The 20860-nt window shown below is 42.9% G+C and overlaps 1 protein-coding gene across 3 annotated transcripts in view; it reads right to left on the bottom strand.

Moving 5' to 3' along the window:
* Positions 1-20860, bottom strand: part of nsmce2 (NSE2 (MMS21) homolog, SMC5-SMC6 complex SUMO ligase) — a 172462-nt gene that overhangs the window by 29608 nt on the left and 121994 nt on the right. The window lies entirely within an intron of this gene.

Raw genomic sequence — 20860 nt, 5'->3', positions numbered from 1 at the left:
CCCACAGCCCCCATCCCATGAGGTGTTTTTCTGTTAATGAGCGATTCTGGGTGATGCTGTCAGTATGAAACGATGTTTCCTACCATGGTTTGATCATTGACTGGTCAACTCACAAACTGGAACTTTACATCCAACCTGCAATTATGTAGCTATAAATTTCAGTTTCTCTGAGTGGGCTTGGAGACAGCTAAGCATGCCATTAAAAAAAAAATTAAAGGCTTGATAAGATAGAATGTCCAGTGATAGTTTCCAGAGCAACAGCTGTTCCCTTACTGAGACTTTTTTTTGCATAATACATGACAAACTGTCTTGTTGGTCAGTAGTCAGTTCGGAGTCACCGTACAGGTGCTTGCAAATTCATAAACAACCCTGAGTAAAGTGTTGGCCGATGTCCCAGTATCAAATGGGTTGTAGCTAGTGGCGGTACCAGGTGGATATTTTGTCCAGAAGACTAGCAGGACTCTGCACCCTTGGATCTTCTGCTAGAAATTCCATTCAGCACCTGATTTACTGGCTGAGATGTAATTTAAAAAAAACGCCTGCCTAGCAGGAGGCAAATAGCAGAAATTGTTCAACAGCTTGCTTTGCTGTGTCAAAAGCAGCCTGTTGCTCTGGTCCCCACAGGAATGTGGCTTTCTTATGGGAGACCCTATAGGGTGGTTCAAAGAGCATGGTAAGGTAGGGTATATTCTGCTGCCAAAAACTTAGGAGGCCCATGAGGCTCTGGGAGTCTGTTTTATTTGAGGGAATGGCAAAATTCAAAGTTTCATTCTTGGCAGTCTCAGAAATATCTCTTTGGCCTGAGCACCATTGTATCCCCAGAAACAGGACATTCTGGTTGGGGCACTGCACCTTTTCAATATTAATGACCCAGCCCCTGTTCCTGAGGGAGATTAGCATGTGAAGGCCCTCTGAAACAATGATATAATGGACAATTGACATGTCTAGGAGAGGTTGAATAGGTTGTACATTGCAGCAGATTAAACGGTGGAATGTGTCTCTTGACCCAAGTAACTGCAAATTTCTCTTGTGAGTTGAAATGGAGAGGAATGGAAAAGACAAGAAGAATGTCAACATTCTTGTTGCAGGGTCTGTACTGCGGGCTGAGGACAATCTTGGAAGGAGTGGGGACAACAACTGGTTCCCCTTTGCCTGTTCCATCTACAATTGTAGCCCATGCAACCCTGAACATAAACTTGCCCCTGTTAGTATCCTTTAAAACACTGATCCCTAGAATGCATTCAGGGAAAATCACTACTAAGACTGTTACAGGAATATGTGGCCTAAGATCCCCCAGGGAGGAGTGGGCAATGGAACAAATGTGCTGGGGGCCCTGGCCTTCATCCTATAGGAGGGAGGGTGGGTGCTGCCACCCCAGGGGTAAGGATTCCTGCTGGCACAGATAGGACAGCTCCTGTCTCAGCAGGTCTCTGAGCTCACCCTTGAGGGCAGGAGAAACTTTCAAGTAGGGGAGGAGCAGAGACAGTGTCAGCAGGGGCAGCTCGAGGGTTTATTCCAGGGTGGTTGTAAGTTTTCCCCTGGCTTTTTCTCTCCCCACAAAGTTCTTTCCACAGAGTGTAAAGAGCGTAAATGGCAGAGGTCGGGATCCTGTCTCTGCTGGCACGGTCCACTCCTGTGCGCAGCAGGTCCAAGAACAGCTGCCTGCGTGTAAAGCGGGGAGGAAATGTATTTCTAGTCCTCACTGCTGCCTTACAGACCTGGGTGGGTACCCCCACTGCATGTATTCTAATCCTTCCAAGAGGGTGATGACATCCACACAATCTTCCCATTAGTCAGTGCCATGAGGGACAGAACCACTGATTTAAGGTCGGGGGCTGCAGTAGTTACGAGGTGCCACACCGAGTGCACCAGTCACCCTTATATTTTCAATAAAATTTTGGTTGATAGCCCCCTCATAAATCCCGTTGATTAGCACCCACTCTCTTATAACCTGGGTGCCCTCACTGACAGTACCCCATTGTGGGCGCTTTTGTAGATCCCACTCCAGGATGGTGGGGTACCAGATCCTTACCGCAGTCACCACCCAATCCCATAGGGTGGTGCCTTTCTAAACCTCTGGCTGTGGTGCTCACAGGGCATTGCTAATGCTCTGCTGGTCAGAGAGGCTCCACAGAGTGCTTGCCTCTTCATGGGCAAGTCTCAAATTGGAGGCCCCTTCATCCCACAGCCAGGTGCTCGTCTGGTCGCTGACAGTCTGCTAGCTGGATTAACTCTTTTTGGGAGAAGTCGTGCATTTCAGTCAACTCAGAGAGGCCCCCTTCAGCGTGGGCATCCCCCTCTCTGCACTGGGCCCAGGACCGTGTGGTGATGGGTCGCATCATATGCAAGAATTTGTTTTGGGGGAGGGAGAAGTAGCTGTGGGGCTCGGGCTTCAGCTCTTTCTTGTCCTCATCTTGCCAGATGTCCCCATCCCCCAGCCATGGATCCAGCTCGTTGCCTTGCTGGATCAGCGTTTGGGGGCCAGCCAGACCTACAGGCAGCCTGTGCCACTGAAACTGTATGAGCCTGCAGGCAATTTCAGTTCCCATGACCTTGAGATCGCTGGCTCAAGTCTGGACAGCCTGTGTTGCTTCCTGCAGCGTGCAGCAGTGCTGCCAGAGCTCCTGTAACTCCCTGTCCTTCTGGCTTGCCACGAATGGGAAGGGTGGAACCAAAACTTGATTGGCAGCTAGTGTGTCCTCCGACTAAGTAGGGGGCAGTTCTGTCACATGACAGCCACATTCCTCCCCCATACACTAGGATGTTGCCCGGACTTCAGGAACTGAGTTACAGTGAAAGGTTAAAAAGGCTAGGACTTTATTACCTGGAGCATAGAAGAATGAGGGGAGATTTGAAAGAGGTATTTAAAATTATGAGGAGGATTGGCAGAATAAATGTAGATGGTTTTTTTTCCACTGAGTGTAGGTCATACCCACACTCCTGTTCGGCTCCGAATCATGGGTCCTCTACCGGCATCACGTACGGCTCCTAGAACGCTTCCACCAGCGTTGTCTCTGCTCCATCCTCAACATTCATTGGAGCGACTTCATCCCTAACATCGAAGTACTCGAGATGGCAGAGGCCGACAGCATCGAATCCACGCTACTGAAGATCCAACTGCGCTGGGTAGGTCACGTGTCCAGAATGGAGGACCGTCGCCTTCCCAAGATCGTGTTATATGGCAAGCTCTCCACTGGCCACCGTGACAGAGGTGCACCAAAGAAGAGGTACAAGGACTGCCTAAAGAAATCTCTTGGTGACTGCCACATTGACCACCGCCAGTGGGCTTATATCGCCTCAAACCGTGCATCTTGGCGCCTCACAGTTCGGCGGGCAGCAACCTCCTTTGAAGAAGACCGCAGAGCCCACCTCACTGACAAAAGACAAAGGAGGAAAAACCAAACACCCAACCCCAACCAACCAATTTTCCCCTGCAACCTCTGCAACCGTGTCTGCCTGTCCCGCAACGGACTTGTCAGCCACAAACGAGCCTGCAGCTGACGTGGACATTTACCCCTCCATAAATCTTCGTCTGCGAAGCCAAGCCAAAGAAGGTGAGATACAAACCAGAGGACATGGGTTAAGAATGAAAGGGGAAAATTTAAGGGAAACAGGAGGGATGGAACGAGCTGTCAGCTGAAGTGGTGAATGCGGGCTCAATTTTAACATTTAAAAAGAATTTGGACAGGTACATGGATGGGCGAGCTATCAAGGGCTATGGATAGGTGAAGGTGAGTGGGACTAGGCAGAAAAATAGTTTGGCACAAACTAGAGGGGCCCAAGGGTCATGTTTCTGTGCTATAATGTCGGCCAAAGAGCAGACGTCCCAGAGTTTCTCTTCTTTATTTCAGAGGTTTCCAATGAAAGAGAATAGGAAAGTTTAGGCTGTCTATTAACTTTGGATGAGCTGATATGATCTTTCCATTCTAGGAAGAAATGGTTTGCCAGTTCAGTTGTACCTGAGTCATTGAGATAAATTAGAAAATGGAACTACTTAATGTGGACTACATTATGTAAAATGTAAACAAAAAATTAAAAAAAATATGAATTGACTAAGACTTCCTCTTTTCCCATGCAGTTGTTCATTGAAACAAATGGCCTCACTGTTCCTCCACCAGTTCCATCTTGGCAAAGAAGGCAAATTTCCCAGTTTAACTGCTGAGGAACTGCAGCAAGTTCACATTTTGTCAAGAGTTTGCTGACTCAGTGTAAAGCAGCCTTTGAGGTTGAAACTTGTGTAGGAAGTTTGTGTAGGAATCTGAAAAGTCAGAAAGTCAAAGAAAATAAAATATTGATTGTAATTCTGCTTCAAATAAAATGTGATAATTTACCAGGGAGGACCAACGCATGTTGGAAGTATCTCTTTCCAGTGTACCTCCAATATACTGGATTGTATTGAATGCCCAAAGTGCCACCTGATTTGTAAAGAAAGTTGTTAATACTAATTGATGAGATGTTTCATTTCATTGAATAGTCAAGAGCCAACATATCTAGCACAAATAATGATTCTTTTCTGTCCAGAGATACATTTTGCAAGTTCACATTTGCTCACACAATGTAAAGAGAGAGAGAGACATATGCATTTTCTTGGCTTTGAAAGAACCTGTTGTCATTTGGTCTTCATTAATACTTTTAGTCATCACATTTCTTGTTCTTAATGATAAAGCATACGTTATGCAAGTTCTGGGGACTGGAAAATAATTCATTAAAGATAGAAAAATAACACAAGGAAGACATTTTGGGTATTTAAAAACGGTGGAAAAAAATAATGCATATATTAGTTGCATATAGCAAGAGAGAAGAATGAATTTAACCAATAAGTTATATTGATTGATAGAACATTACAGCACAGTAAAGGCCCTTCAGCACATGATGTTTTGGTGACCAACATAAACTTACTCCATGACAATTTAATCCCTCCCTACCTCACACCCATAATATTCTATTTTTCTTCTATCCATGTGCCTACCTCAGTTTTTTTTTGAATGTCCCTATTACACCAGACTCCAAACCACTTCCGGCAATGCATTCCAGGCATCCACCACTCTTTGTGTAAAAAAAATTCTCCACTCAGCTTAAATAGAGTTATGTGTTATTGTCACCTTATCTAAGCCACCCATAATCTTATAATGTCACATCTCATTCTTCGCAGCTCCAGAGAAAAAAAGCCTACTTCTGTCAATTTTTCTTCATAAGACACGTGCTCCAATCCAGACAACATCCTGTTAAAACTCTTCTGCTCCCACTCTAAAGCATCAATATCCTTCCTGTAACAAGGTTACCAAAACTGTATGCAATTCTGCAAGTGTGGTCTAAACAGACTTTTATAGAGCTGCAACATTACCTTGTGGCTCTTGAACTCAATCACCCAACTAATGAAGGCTAACACACCATATGCCTTTTTAACGACCCTATCAATTTGCATGGCAACTTTGAGGAATCTATGAACCTGCACCCTGATATCTCTCTGTTCTTTTACATTGTTAACAATCCTGCCATTAACCAGACATTCTGTCTTCAAGTTCGACCTTCCAAGGTGTATGCCATCATACTTATCTAAATTGAACTCCATCTGCCACTTCTCTGCCCAACTCTGCATCCTGTCGGTGTCCTGTAGTAAATTTTATTTATTTTTTTATATACAGCATGGAAGAAGCCATGGTAGAGGTAATCAAAGCCATGAAACAGCTAAAACCTAACAAAGCCTGATGGTATTGTAGCTGAGATCTACCAGTATGGTGGTATCACACTGACGTAATGCCTGCACCAGCTATTCACAAAGTTGTGGGGAACTGCAAAACTACCAGAAGACTTCAAAGACGCATCAATTATGACCATCCGCAAGAACAAGGGAGACAAGAGAGGTTTCAACAATTATTGTGGCATCTCTTCTGTCATTAGCAGGAAAGTCCTTAGATGTCTGATGTCCAACATCAATGACAACATCCTTCCAGAAAGCCAGTGTAGTTTTCAAACAGGCCATAGTACAGTGGATATGATCTTCTCACTGAGGCAGCTCATAGAGAAATGTGTTGAGTAGCAGCGAAGTCTCTGTCACATTTGTTGATCTAACCCAAGTGTAGAGATAGCCTATGGAAGCTCTTACCAAAATTCAGTTGCCTCCCACAATTAACCAACATCATCTGTCAGTTCCTCAAAGATATGGAAGGCCTCATAATATGTGTGGTGAGTTGTCAGACCCATTTCCCATCAGCAATGGTGTAAAACATGGTTGTGTTTGGTTCCTACTATTCTTTGCTGCTGTTCTACAGGAGGCCACATCAGACATGAGGTTAGGGGTCTTCCTACAAACAAGGGCTGATGGTGGGCTCCTCAACCTTGCAAGACTGAAAGCAAAAACAGAAGTCAAGGACATTGTAGTGCACTAGCTATAGTTTGCTGATGACTGTGCACTGGTTGCCCACTCTCTCGAAGACTTACAGGACATCACCAGTTGCTTTGCCAGTGCTGCCAAGAGGTACGGATTGACAATCAGCCTGAAAAAGATGGAAATTTTGTACCAATTGGCCTCTGGATCGAGCTATGAAGAACCAAGTATCCTTATTGATGACACTTGTCTCAAAGCTGCCTGGGCAGCATAATAACATCCTCAGCTTCTCTAGATGTAGAGATCGAGTCCAGAACCAGAAAGACCTACTTTGTCTTTGGTCAGCTGAAAGATCAGGTTTGGTCACAGAACATCAGTGTTTGTTGATACATCGAATAACCAGACACCACAAGTGACAACCTCTTAACGAATGCTTCACTGTTGAATTCAACAACACATAACAATGAATAACAGGAGCCCCTGGAAATGGATCCACCACCAACCAAGCTCCATCTCCTTTTTCAACTAGCACGGTTCACGGGAACTTGCGCAGGCGCAATAGCATTGTAGCGAATAAAGTGGGTGTAGCCAGCCAATAGAAGCGGCTGTGTACATCCCCTTTCTTGGGAAACTCCTTTCACATACCACAATCCATCTAGGTTTCATACTTTACAATTATTATAGTGCAGCAGTGAACAGTCAGCCCAGTTTAATCCCGATATTTTGGGTTGGGCTTACAAGGGCGCCCAAAGTGTGTTATGTAGTAGCCACTATTGCAAGTGGATACTTGGGGTGCTTCAGCTTGAAAGGATGTGCCATCTGTGATCTCACGGTTGTGGCCATTTGTTTCAGGGATTGTTACTGAGGGAGCTCCACTTACCCCGGGTTCATGTTCCAGAAAATGGTTTATAGTCTCATCAGGAAAGGTTCGGGATGGGGGTAGCTCCCTTATGGGTAGGATGTGTCAATGGTTTCTCCGATACACCCTTCCTTCTGATTTTACCAAGTATGACCTGGGCTCCTGGTAGCTCCTTTCAACTATGCCCAAATGGCCATAGCCCTGTGGAGTCTCTGAATCCTTATGACTTGCCCTTCTGCTAATGGCATGAGCAGCCGGCTGTTTCTGTACAGCACCTATTCTGTTTTAGCCTCCTGTTCACCAATTGGGATTTAATTTCTTGTGGGTTCTTTAGCTGAGACTCCAAGAGTTTCCTTGCACAGGCAGAGTCATCCATGTCTGCCTGGACATGAGTCATTGTGCTGGATAACTCAATATGGCGTCATTGGGGGATGTTCCTTAAGTTTAGTAGGTTTCCCTGTGGAACTTCTCCATGTGTTGCTTTGGGCTCCTCATGGCTCTTTCAGCCAACCCATTTGACTGTGGGTACTCCGGGGTGCTAGTGATGAGGTTAAGATCCCATGTTGTTGCAAAATTTCTGAATTTCTCACTGGTGAACTGGGTGCCATTGTCCAATAGCAGAGTGTGGGGGGCCCCATGCACTGAAAAATGTATTTTTAACTTAATGAGTGCTGACGAGGTGACGTTGGGTAAAAGGTTTATCTCAAACCATCCAGAGTAGAATCGAATACTGTTGACTGTGCCATTCGAAAATGCCTGTTGCCATGGTTGACCAGGGGAAGTCCGGCATCGTGTGAAGCTGCAGCGGCTCTTTCTGTTGGTGCAGTCTGGTGTTATGCACACAGAGCAAACTTGTACCTCCTGATCTATGTTCTCGGTCAGCACTGGCCAAAAAATTATGTCTTTAGCCCTGCTTTTGGTTTCTTCTGCCCTGGATGCCCTCTGTGCAGGATGTTGACATAAATGTTTTGCAGTGAACTCAGAACTACTGGTCTCAGGTCTTTTATTAAGATTCTATCATCAATGAGTAATTTGTCCTGGAATGGGAAGTAGGGTGGCATTAAGTCTGTCACAGCACCTATTCTGTTTTAGCCTCCTGTTCACCAGTTGGGATTTAATTTCTTGTGGGTTCTTTAGCTGAGGCTCCAAGAGTTTCCTTGCCACAGGCAGAGTCATCCACGTCTGCCTGGACATGAGTTGTTGTGCTGGAGAATCAATGAGTAATTTGCCCTGGAATGGGAAGTAGGGTGGCATTTCAAATGGTAGGCTGCACTGCTTGTCGAGCCAGCCGCCCTTGATAAAAGGGCTCAGGTTCTTCAAAGTTGTATCTTCAGCCGTGTGATGTCTCAGTTCATCCAACCAGGAGGAGGAGATGTGCATTACTGGCATTATATCAAAGATGGCATCTTCCTCAGCTTGTTGGATTGTACATTTCCTGGGAGCATGAGATAGTGCATCGGCTAAGTGCATTTCTTTTCTGCACTTGCAAATTAAAGTGGGATTGAATCCCACTTCTGACACCATGTTTGTTGATGCATTGAATAACCAGTCAACACAAAACGGCAATCTCTGACGAATGATTTACTGTTGAATTCAACAATACAATGTATAACAGGAGCCACTGGAAAGTGTGTCCACCACCAATCAAGAAATGTCTCCTTTCAATAAAGGCGCTTCACGGGGACTCATGCATGTGCAATAGCATTGTAGCACGTACAGTGGCTGCAGACAGCCAATAGAAGCAGCTATTTACAACCAGATTGGCTGCCAAGTGCGAGGTGTACAGGACTATTGTCATATCAGCCTTGTTATATGGATGTGAGATGTGGTGCCCACATCAGACACATCAGCTTGACCGACTGCAGCAGTGTCACCTTCTTCTCTGATGAAGATCACCTGGCAAGACAAGGTCTCCAATATCGAGGTCCTTTCTTGAACTGGAATGCCAGCAGTTTCAACCTTGGTGATGTCAGCCCAATTGCGCTGGGCAGGATACGTTGTCAGAATGCACGATGGAAGACTGCCCAAGGACATCTTGTACAGTCAACTGTCCAGTGGTATCTGAAAATGAGGAGGCCAGCAACTACGGTACAAGGATGTTCTGCACAGAAGCCTCAAGAAAGCTGACATTGCCCCATCAACATGGGAGGATCTGACTCAAGATGGCTCACAGTGGAGGGACACCATCAAAAAAGGTGTGGACGCTGCTGAAAAAGCTCAAAGAGGCAGCACAGGAAGCGCCACAACAGAGCTTCTGCCCCTGTTGCCCCTCCAGGCCTCATCTGCCAAGTATATGGCAAGCAGGGCCTGTCAAGGGTTGGTCTGAACAGCAACTCCAGGGAAATGAACCATCGTCACCCTACTGGATGGATAGCCAGAAGAAGAGGTGAAAGCCAATTCCAGCCATTTGAACCTGTGCCACCCAATTACATAGGAATTAACCTGCTGCCCGTGATGAAAGGCTCAAACCTGAAATGTGGGTTATGTAATTTTATCTTTCTTTATAAGGGACACTGTTTGACATGTTGAGTTTCTCCATCATTGTGTTTTTATGTCAACTACGGAGTCTGCAGACTTTCGTGTTTTACTTCTTAACCTGCAACTCTTACGTTTTACAGGGTGAGAGGAGACTGGAGCACCTGGGGAAAACTCACATAGACATGGGAGAACATACAAATTTCTTACAGGCAGCTCTGGATTAAAACCCGGGTTTGCTGATGCTGTAACAATTTCCTGCTAATCGCTACCCTAACAATATGTTAGCCTTCTACTCCAACCACAAAACCACCAACCTCTGTATTGACCCACCCCTTCCACTTCTTCATCCAAGTCATTTATAAAAATCACAAAGAGCAGGGTGTCCCAGAACAGATCCCTGCAGAACACCACAAATCAATGATCTCCAGGCAGAACATACTATCCATCTCCTATTACCTTCTGCTTTCTGCAGGCAAGCCAATCCTGAATTCAAATTTTCATTAATCCCAAGCTTCATGACTTTCTAATTGAGCCTCCCACGGGGGTCCTTGTCAAGCAATTTACTGAAATCCATGCATGTCACATCCATCTTTATCAACTTCTTTTATCACCTCCTCAAAAAAACTCAATCAGGCTCGTGAAACGTGACCTGCCCCTCACAATTCTGTGTTGACAATTCTTGAGAAGGCTATGCTTCTCTAAATACTCATAATTCCTTTCCCTAAGAATCCTCTCCAATAGTTTCCTTGCCACAGACACAAGACTCATTAGCCTTAAATTCCTATAATTCTGCCTCTTGCCTTTCTTAAACAGGGGGACTGCATTTACCATTCTCCAATCCCACCCATGGCCAGGGAGGACACAAAGATTACCCAGCAATCTCTTCCATTGCTTCCTGTAATAACCTGGGATATATCCTATCTGGTCACAGGGACTTATCTATGCAAATATTTTTAAGACTATCCAGCACTTCCTCTTTTTTAACCTTGACATGCTCCAGCACATTTGCCTGTTCTACACTGACCTCACAGTCACCAAGGTCCCTCTTATTAGCAAATTTGCAAAATTTAGCAAAATTGCTTTTAATAACATTATTTTCTTAAATGGAAAGTTGTGGATCCAAGTCCTGCTCCATTATTTGGTCTTAATTTAGGTTAACATTGCAATCCTATATTATTTGGGCAGGCTGTATATTTGTAATTGTACCTGCTTTTTCCAGGTTCATTTAAAGTAGCAAGTAATTTCTGCTGAGATATTTTGAGTCAACAGTGTTTACAGAACATAGAAAAAAGAAAATACTGACAGTACTTGGGAAGTCAAGTAGTATCTTAGGAAGAAGAAATAGGTAATGAAATTGCATCAGACTCGAAAAGTTAGAGGTGTAATGAATTTCAAGGTACTGGTTCTCAACCACCTTCTTTCCACTCACATACCACTTTCAGTATTCCCTATGCCATAGAGGCTCTGTGATTAGTAAGGGATTGCTTAAGGTGGTATGTGAGTGGAAAGAAAAAAAAATTGAAAACCACTGCTTTAATCGTACCTCATTGACTCGTTATGTGCATGGTTTCATAACTCCAAAGGAAATGGGCCAATGACAATTTTTCACAAGCAAAAATATTTCAGTGACAATTGGGTCTAGAGCAGTGATTCTCAACCTTCCCTTCCCACTCACATACCACCTTAAGCAATCCTTTACTAATCACAGAGCACCGATGGCATAGCGATGGTATATGCGAGTGGAAAGTAAAAGGTTGAGAGCTGCTGTTTAAGAGTGAACAGCTATGGAAAAACAACGTGCACTAAAGAATAAATTACAAAATGACTGTATGGAAAGAAGGATAGATGGATTAGAATATCTCACCTTACAAACCTGAATTACTATATTAAATCATCTATTTTAAAAATAGGGAAAACAATTAAGTCAGATAGCTATAATGAGAAATCAGTGGTTCTTGTTAATTTTGGAGTATGTCATCTTGCAACTAAAGCAAAAAGGACTATTAAAGTTATGCATAACACAATGAAAATTATCAACTTACATCATTTTATTTATGTTATGCCATCACAAACTCTGTTTTGAACAAACATTGTTTATGAAGGATTTGAAATTAATGTTCTTAAATTCTTAATGTTTAAAAGCTCCTCACTAAATGTGTACAGATCTGGTCACCCACCCTCAGGAAGATCATCGATAAGCTTGAAAGGATGAAGATTCATGAGGTTATCACTGGGACTAGAGGGCTTGAGTTATTAGGAGAGACTAGATAGACAGGGATTTTTTTTCTTCCCTGGACCACAACAGGTTTGAGGGGGGAACCTTACAGAGGCTTATAAAATCATGAGGGGCATGGATAAGGTGAATGATATTTTTTACCAGGGCAGGGGTCTAGAACTAAAAGGTTTAAGGTGAGAGGGAAAGATCAAAAGGAACATAAGGGACAACTTTTTACACTCAAGAGAATTGTGGGTTTATCAATCAAGCTGCCAGAGGAAGCTGAGGAGCTGGAGCAATTAAGGCATTTAAACTGTTTTCTGATACATGGATAGAAAAGATTCAGAGATAAACACAAGCAAATGGGATTAGCTCAGGTAGCAACTTGGCTGGCATGGACATTGAGCTGATAAACCAGTTTCTCTGCTATATAACTATGTCCAAATGATTAAATCTATGACTAATGATTAAATTCCCATTATCTAATGAGGCAACAGCAAGGGACAAAGTCACATCTTCTCTCACACAAGGTTATAAATTTACAATTATTGCTATGAGTATGTTGCTTGTGGAATCTGCTCAAGCAATACATCCATAGCATTCAATATACAGTTAATCGTTCTGGTGACTTTAGAATGCATCACTACAATTCATCCACGAACCTGTGCAGTCCTCAATGCTCTATGTGATATGTTGTAAATTTGGGGTGGCTTTGCAAGATCTGCACTGGCCTTGACCTCAGGCAATCAATTTGGTCAGTAGACAATGATAAATATTACTCTGGCCTGGGAGTTCAATTGTAGGGAGATAAATTCACTATTACAAAAGTCAAAGAACTTGTCATAGATGTAATGTACCTAAACACACTGCTCCAGCTTCTCAGTACCTGTCCCCGGCATTTAAGAACAAGCATGTGGCAGCCCATTGGCTACCTATTGATCTTGTCATAAGCATCAGGATCTTCCTCTCAGTCAGATTCTTCATGTATAACTGGAGACTCAGTTACACCATATGATGATCATGGGGCAGTTGTGCCATTGTTGAGTCTTTCATCCACTCCTGGAAGTGTGGATTTGCCAAGGAAGTCTGGAATGGTCTTTGTTATGGTTCATCCTGAACAACTGTTAAACACAGGGCTCAAAGCTCCACGGGCTACTCACAGGAATGTCCAACAACCAACTCCTGCTGGATGATTATCAGCTCAGGAAAGTACACCTTTGCGTCTGCCTAACACTTGCTGTCGCCCACAACAGAATATTGTAGTCTGGGTCAGGATTACATGCTGAAGGCTTCCTTCAGCTTGTACAGCTAGTTTAAGGCCTTCTCACTGCTGCAGACCAAAACGTGTATTAAAAATAGCTCTTTGCCTGTTGGCTGAAGGAATTTAAGTAATGGGGAACTGATGCAATGGTGATATTATGTAAATGGAATGCTGTGGCTTGGACTAAAAATGTTGACGTGAAATCTCTGCACTATATACTGGTAAATTTTATGATTAGAATAATATTTTTGAAAAAGTCTTTCATTCTCTCCATAATTTCTATTCTCCAAAATTTGATGAAACTATGCTTGATACTTAAATTAGTAAGATTACTTCCCTATTGAGTTGTGAGTATATATAACAGAAAAAAATTGCAGATACTAGATCTCAGGGCTGCAATTTTACAATTCCAAACCTTACACACCGATTAATCCATTTTCACCTTCTTCAGTAGTCCCTTGGGATTGAGAATGATTTGCTTCCACTCTGGTTTTGTGGGTTCTGGGATGATTAATGAGGTTAATGTGGATTCTTTTACAAATGAGTCAAGAGGTGTCTGATGGGGGAGATGAAGGGTAGTTTTTCAGATTGTGTGCTACTTATGCAAGACACCTGTGTGAGAGTTTCAATACCATTCTAATGTTCCTTCTCCAGCTTGATTGGTTATAGGCCAGGGATCCCCATGAGTTAGTGGGCTGTTGCATTTCTTCAAGTAGGCTTTTGTCACTTGCCTACAAATCTCCTTCCATGACAGTCCTTACAAGATATTTAATGTGCAAATTGTGAATGCCCTCATAGCAACACAAAAACTACATACCATGTCATTTATATTTCTGATTATTAAACATATTTAACAGAATAATCAAGTGCAAGTTATTTTGCTTTAATGAAAACTGTACTTCGCAAAATTACTTTTGGCGATATCAGTGAGCTGTCTAGTAAATCATCTCTAACGTGCGTACAGCAGAGAGGCAGGAGTACAATTATACCATATAGAACTTTCTTTTCTTTGGCTTGGCTTCGCGGACGAAGATTTATGGAGGGGTATGTCCACGTTTGCTGCAGGATCGTTGGTGACTGACAAGTCCGATGTGGGACAGGCAGGCACGGTTGCAGCGGATGCAAGGGAAAATTGATAGAACTACATATAAAGAAATCAGCTGTAAATATAGCAAGGGCAGCATGAGAGACAAATGTCCCTTACACATTGGCAAACTGCTAAATTGGCGCTAAACAAACCATTTAGAAAAACCGGTAGCGCTGTTCACACTGAATCAAGGATCTGTGCACCCTTTCATATTGTCTACTTGGAAGCAGAGAGCAAAGCAGTACCTATCTATCCTCCAGCGGTGACATCCTAAATGATGCATCGAGTGATGGCAGACCTGCCCTCCCAGAATTCCATGTGACAAAGAAACCCCTCCATGACTGTTCTGTGCATACAGCCCTTTGATTATGCCAAGGCACACTGGGTCATGGGGGCTTTAAAGGAAAAGGCAGCTAGTTCCTTGCCTGCCTGCAGTCTCTCTCACTGTCCTTCCCCACCCTTTCTCTCTCCCCCCATCTTTTTCTCCCTTCTCTGTTTTTCACATATATATCAATTTATCCTTTGACTGTTGTATGTATCCACTTTGTGGTGTGCGTGTGCATTTCATCCCTGCTGCAACTTTCCCACACTCGCTATAAATTGTGCACATGTGTTTTAATACTGCTACCACTGACCCATTGTCCTTATGTGTGCGAACGTTTTATTAAATTCTGCATGTATTTTCCCACACTCTTATCCCTGTTTTATTCCTGCTACTATTTTCTGATTCTGAAGCAGGTTTATATAGGCTGGCACAACATCATGAGCTGAAGGCTTCATACTGTGCTGTACATAATGCTCAATTATGTTTTAATTAAGCATGAATAATTTTGTTTAAATAAAAGATCATAATATGTTGATCAGGATTGCAAATTTAGTAAATTGAATATAAAGTTTATACCTTCTTTTTAAAATCAGTGTTGTTATTTGAAAGATTATCTTTTGTTTCCTTCATGTCCCTGCTCGCACACAAGAACATCATCAACGTGTCACTAATTGGCACGTACTAGATACTAATTGGATCTGGCGTACTAGGTGTCCTGTTCACATTGGCTAATCCGGTATGCCAATTCAAAATGGACCAGCAATGATGCATCTTCCCTGGCGGTTCATTTCTGGAACGATTTGGCTCCCCCCACTAGTTCGGGGGCGTTCAGACTGGCAGGTGAACTGGTAGATTGGCAGTTAATTATCGGGTTCAAGTTCCAGTGTGAAAGGGGCTGTAGAATGTGTTAAGAGTGTGGGAAAGCAGAGTACAATGATTGTATTTTATGAAAAGTGTATCTGCCATAAGCCACAAAACTTCACATTTTGCCAGTGCCATTTCTTAAAAAAAAACAAATTAAAGTAGTTTAAAAAAAATAATCGTGAATCCAAGGTTCACCAGTGATTATGGCCTCTTCAGCTTGTGTGTTGACCTCATGGTCACATATCTACCTGGGACTGGCGCCAAGAGCTTTCACGCTGAGTGACACGCGCGGGAGGTGGTGCGCATGCGCAAGCCAGCCACTGTTGGTAACACACATGCGCGGTCAGAGCGAGGAGTCGCAATGATGCATGTGTGGATGACTAATAGGGCGTCCGGTGTTGCATGAGAAAGGAGCTGGAAAGAAAGGAGACCATTGGGAATGGTTGGAGAATGGAATAAAGGAATGCAGGCACTCATTTTTATGGATGTTAAACTTCTGAATGGTTGCTTTATTTTTGGTTATAACATTTAAATTACACTCCTACAAATGGTGATCCTGCTGGTTCACAAAGTCTTCTGGTGAAAATGGATAGCTAGGAGGATAAAATGGTTGCAAAAGCAGTTTAGGATGTCAAACTGGAATTTGCCACTTTTTTTTGTGAACAATGCTCGCTCTTGGTTTTCCATCCTCAAGGCACATTTTTCCTCACTAAGTATTACAAGCCAGAAATTTTAATTTGGTTTACTCGTCACACGCTTCCCAGAGAGCATTGCTTGCAAGGTGGATCATGTTCTGGTTAATCCAGGTGAAGACGACCCATACGATTTCCTGAAAGATGCTATTTTAGAGTGAATGAAGTCATCCCAAGAGTCTCGCGTTGCAGAGCTTCTAGCCGCAGCAATCTTGGTGACAGAAGGCCGTCACAGATGCTCAGAAAATGGTACAAGTTGGCTGGTGAAGATGTTATTGATAGAGACGGTTGGAAGCAGAGATTTCTCCATTGTTTGCCATACCGACTTCAAGGACTCCTGGTAGGAGTTTTCAGATGTCCACCCAGGATTAATGGGCAACTCTTGCCAACCTTGTGATGGCCATGGCCTCTGCAATGCAGCTGGAGGTTTTGGCAATTGCCTCCAATCAACAAGCAGAATTAGAGCACATGTTACAACACCAATTCAACAGAGGCAAATGGAGCTTGAGCAGCAAGTGGTGGCACTCATTGAGCAGGTCCAAGCTTTATTAACCTAACAAAGTTCTCTTCGTTTCCAGCCTAATTGAAATAGTGCTGGACGGGGACACTGTAGAGGCAATGTACAATGTCTTTGTTGGAGACTCCATAAATTTGGTGCTTCGGCTTGGTCGTGTCAGCCCAGCATCAGCTCATAAGCATGTCAGCCACTGTCTTTTCCTCAAAGCTAATCTCTTGGGTACTCAATTTCTGGTGCATGCTCTGTGGTCCCATCTATTTGTCAAGAATGCAGATATCCTAACATGTCATGTGTTACATCCTTCATAAATTCTCATATTCGGACAAATGGCTGGTGTGGATTTTGGGTTTTATAAGCCATTCCGTTAGGTTTTCACCGTTGCAGAGGTAGTGAATGCCATTTCGGGAGCAGATTTTCTATCACATTTTTTCCTGCTTGTAGATTTAGAGAATGGATATGTAGTGGACTCAAATTTCCAACCAACTACCTGCCCATTTTAAAGATTTCTCAAGTGTTTCCCTCGTTTGGTATCCCCATCACAGCAGCATGTGGATAGAAAACATGCAGTCACCCACCATATCAAAACCTGTGGTCCTCGGTTGCAGCACACGTGCTGAGATTGCTCCCAAACTACTTCAAGATCACAAAGGCAGAGTTTGATCATATACAGGATGTGGGAATTGTTCATAGATCCAATAGCTGCTGGGCACCACCACTGCATGTGGTTCCAAAGAAGACTCTAAGAGATTGGTGACCATGTGGTGATTATCATGTGGTGAGTAATGCCATCATCCATGATCGGTACAAATTTCTCAGCCAACCACCAAGTAAATGAGTATTTGCTAAAATAGGTATAGGGCATGCTATAACCTTCAAATATTCCCAAGACAGCAATGATTACTCCTTTTGGAACATTTAAGTTACTACGATTGCCATTTGGTTTATAGAACACAGCTCAAACATTTCAGTGATTTATGGATCACGTCCTCTCTGGTTTCAATTTTATGTTTACTTATATTGATGACATCCTCATGGCAAGTACCAATGAACAGGAACACAATGACCACCTTCTGAAATCTTCCAGAGACTTGATGAGTTTGGCATTGTAATCACTGAATATGACATCAATGCCTCGCATATGAAACCGGTCATTAATTTCACGAGAATGGCTCGGTCACAGCACCATGATCCTGATCTCATTCGATACAGACAAATTAACACAGGCCTTCGCCTAAAAAACGTGTGCCTAGACGACTCTGGTGAGACACTAGCATGCGATTTTTCCACAGGTCGAGCTTGGTCTTTTGTACCCGTGACAATATGGCGGGAGGTTTTCATGGCCCTTTATAACATTTCAAAGTATCGGTAAGGTTGGTTACGGATCTATTTACTTGACCCCACATCAAGCGGGATGTTGGTTTATGGGCAAGATCATGCTTGCCATGTCAGTGTTGAAAAGTCTCGAGGCACACGAAGTCCAGGCTTGGAGATTTTTCTATTACGGATGCTCGCTTCACTCATGTATACTTGGATTTAGTCAGACCGCTCCCACCATCGAGAGGATTCATTAATCTACTTACATGCGAGGATCGAGCTAACAGATGGCAGGAGGCCATTCCTATCACCAACATCTCTGCAGAGACTGTCAATCAGGCTTTCACTGATCGTTGGGTTCCTTCTTTTGGTGTCCCAAACACCATTATTATGGATTAAGGGGCTAAGTTGAATCAGTGTTGCTTTGAGCTCTCAAGGATCTATTGAGCATCACCTGCATTCGTAATACAGGCTATCAGCTGCAATCCAATGGCTTCGTGGAGCGTTTCTACTGACAATTAAAAGCTGCATTAACAGCAGGGCAATGTGTCTCTTTGGAGTGAGCATTTGACATGGTTCTCTTTGGCATGCACAGGGCTATAAAAGCAGACCTTGGGTGTTCAGCTGCAGAATTGGTGCATAAGTACCATACTAGCTCTATCTGTTGAATTTGTGGATTGGGGCTCTGCTGTATGAACTGTCAAGTTATGTCCGCTGTATGAACTGTCAAGTTATGTCCGCTGTCTTCAGGAGAATATGCGGGCATTAAGATGAACTCCTACCTGATCTTCATCAACTGTGGTTTATGTATTACACGATTTGCGACACTGCACAGATGTTCATGCATCATGACCTGGTTCGCCAGCTGCTCCAGCTGACATTCATTGGTCTCTACAAGATAATGGAACTGCATCCTAAGTACTTTATGATCCAGTATTGGGGCAGATTCAGTCAGTTGCCTCCTCACATGACTCGGAAGCTCTGGAGTTGGGGTGGGGTGGGGGGGGGGGCTGTCGCATATCTACCTGGGCCTGGCGCCATGAGTTGTTCACTCAGTGTGACGCACACAGGACGTGATTGGTGTGTATGTGGAAGCAAGCCGGCTGCAGTTGGTGGTAACATGCACACATGCTCACAGCACAAGTTATGACGACGCACATGTGGATGAGGCATGGTGCAAGAGGAGTCCTGGGAGGAAGAAAGGAGACCGTTGGGAATGGTTGAAGAGTGGAATAAAGGAAAGCAGACATCCATTTCATGGATGTTGAAACTTGAGTGTTTGCCTTATTTTTGGATATAATATTTAAAATTACATTCCTACATGTTCATCAGTACTCAATAACAAAACAAAAACTGAATTTAAAATTCAGTAGTAAATGGTTTTTAAAACACTTCCAATGACAAAATTCCTAACATTAATTGGGTTGGCATAGCAATTAGTGCAATGCCTTTACAACGCCAGCGATCGGGACAATGGTTGGAATCCTGCGCTGTCTGTAAGGAGTTTGTGCATTCTCCCTGTATCAGAGTGTGTTTTCCCTCGAGGGCTCTGCTTTCCTCTCACCATTTGCAAAGTACCAGGTGTAGATTAATTTGGAGTAAATTGGGCAGCCCAGACTCGTGATCCGAAATGGCCTGTGACCGTGCTGTATTTCTAAATAAAAAAAATTTGTATTGGAAAGCTTGCTCTTTATTATATTCTTCCACCAAACAAAGTATGACCAGCAATCTGACATTATCTGTATTGTGTCTCTGTTGCAAGTTATCACGTGAATCAAAGATTTTACATACAGAAAAAAGCTGTATTGATATGTGCTGTGGAAGGTAGAAATGTTGACTAATGAGGCAAATTATCACTCTGCTAAGAATTCTATTTTCTTCTCTTTTTTTGGCCAAGCAGCACATTTATGAAATGATAAGATTTTTTCTGTGTAAAGTATCTTTTTGAATTTTAACATCAATTCATATGTACTCTTATCATGTTCAGTAAACCAATTAAGGAAGCCTTTTTGCCTTTCACAATGGACCACTGTTAACCAGTTCTCTGTGTCCTTTCACACTCATTACAAGGCATCCCTGGGATAGGTGGGCCTGCCCTATAACCTGATCAATATATTATGATCTAGAATTGTGTGAGGTTCCTCTTTCCCTCATTATTTTACATTAATCATCTAATTGTTTATCCCTTCTACTAAGGATAACTTTCTCTTGACACAAATACACTTGGATTAAAACTAATTCTTTGGATTTTTAAAAAACTGTTCAGTGAACCAAACTTCAGATACTTTTTACTTTAAACTGTCAGATAACAAATTTTTAGATCATGAGGAAGTCCACCTGCAACAAATGACCAAAAAAAGTTCTGGAAGCTGGATACTTTTAAAAGGTCTGAGCAAATTGCCACCTGTTTCTAGGAATACACATAATTCATCTCATTTTAGTTCAGTGAGCATTTTAGAATTCAAATTCAAAATCATAATTAATAACAAATTTTCATGGATGTAAACTCAGTTCTACATTAAATGCTTCTGTTTCAATATCCTTCTAATTCATAAGCATATAAAGGAAGAAAGAGGAGGAGCAATATAGAAGAATGGATACTGTTCTATAAGCAGAAGCAGAGCAGTAATTATGCACAAATCCTTGAAAGTGGTGGGGCAGTTGATAAAGCAATTAATAAGGCCTACACAATTCTAGATCATAATATATTGATCAGGTTATAGGGCAGGCCCACCTATCCCCAGGGATGCCTTGTAATGAGTGTGAAAGGACACAGAGAACTGGTCCATTGTGAAAGGCAAAAAGGCTTCCTTAATTGGTTTACTGAACTGCCAATGCACTGGTTTTAGCCAGTGTGAAAAGGGCTACTGGTTCAGACTCAGCTGGAGTATTGTGTTCAAATTGGAGCATAATATTGGAA

Source organism: Narcine bancroftii, chromosome 2 (assembly GCF_036971445.1).
Source record: "Narcine bancroftii isolate sNarBan1 chromosome 2, sNarBan1.hap1, whole genome shotgun sequence".
Lineage (NCBI taxonomy): Eukaryota > Metazoa > Chordata > Chondrichthyes > Torpediniformes > Narcinidae > Narcine > Narcine bancroftii.
The sequence above is the reverse complement of the archived record's forward strand: the minus strand, read 5'-3'. Positions and strand labels throughout refer to the sequence as shown.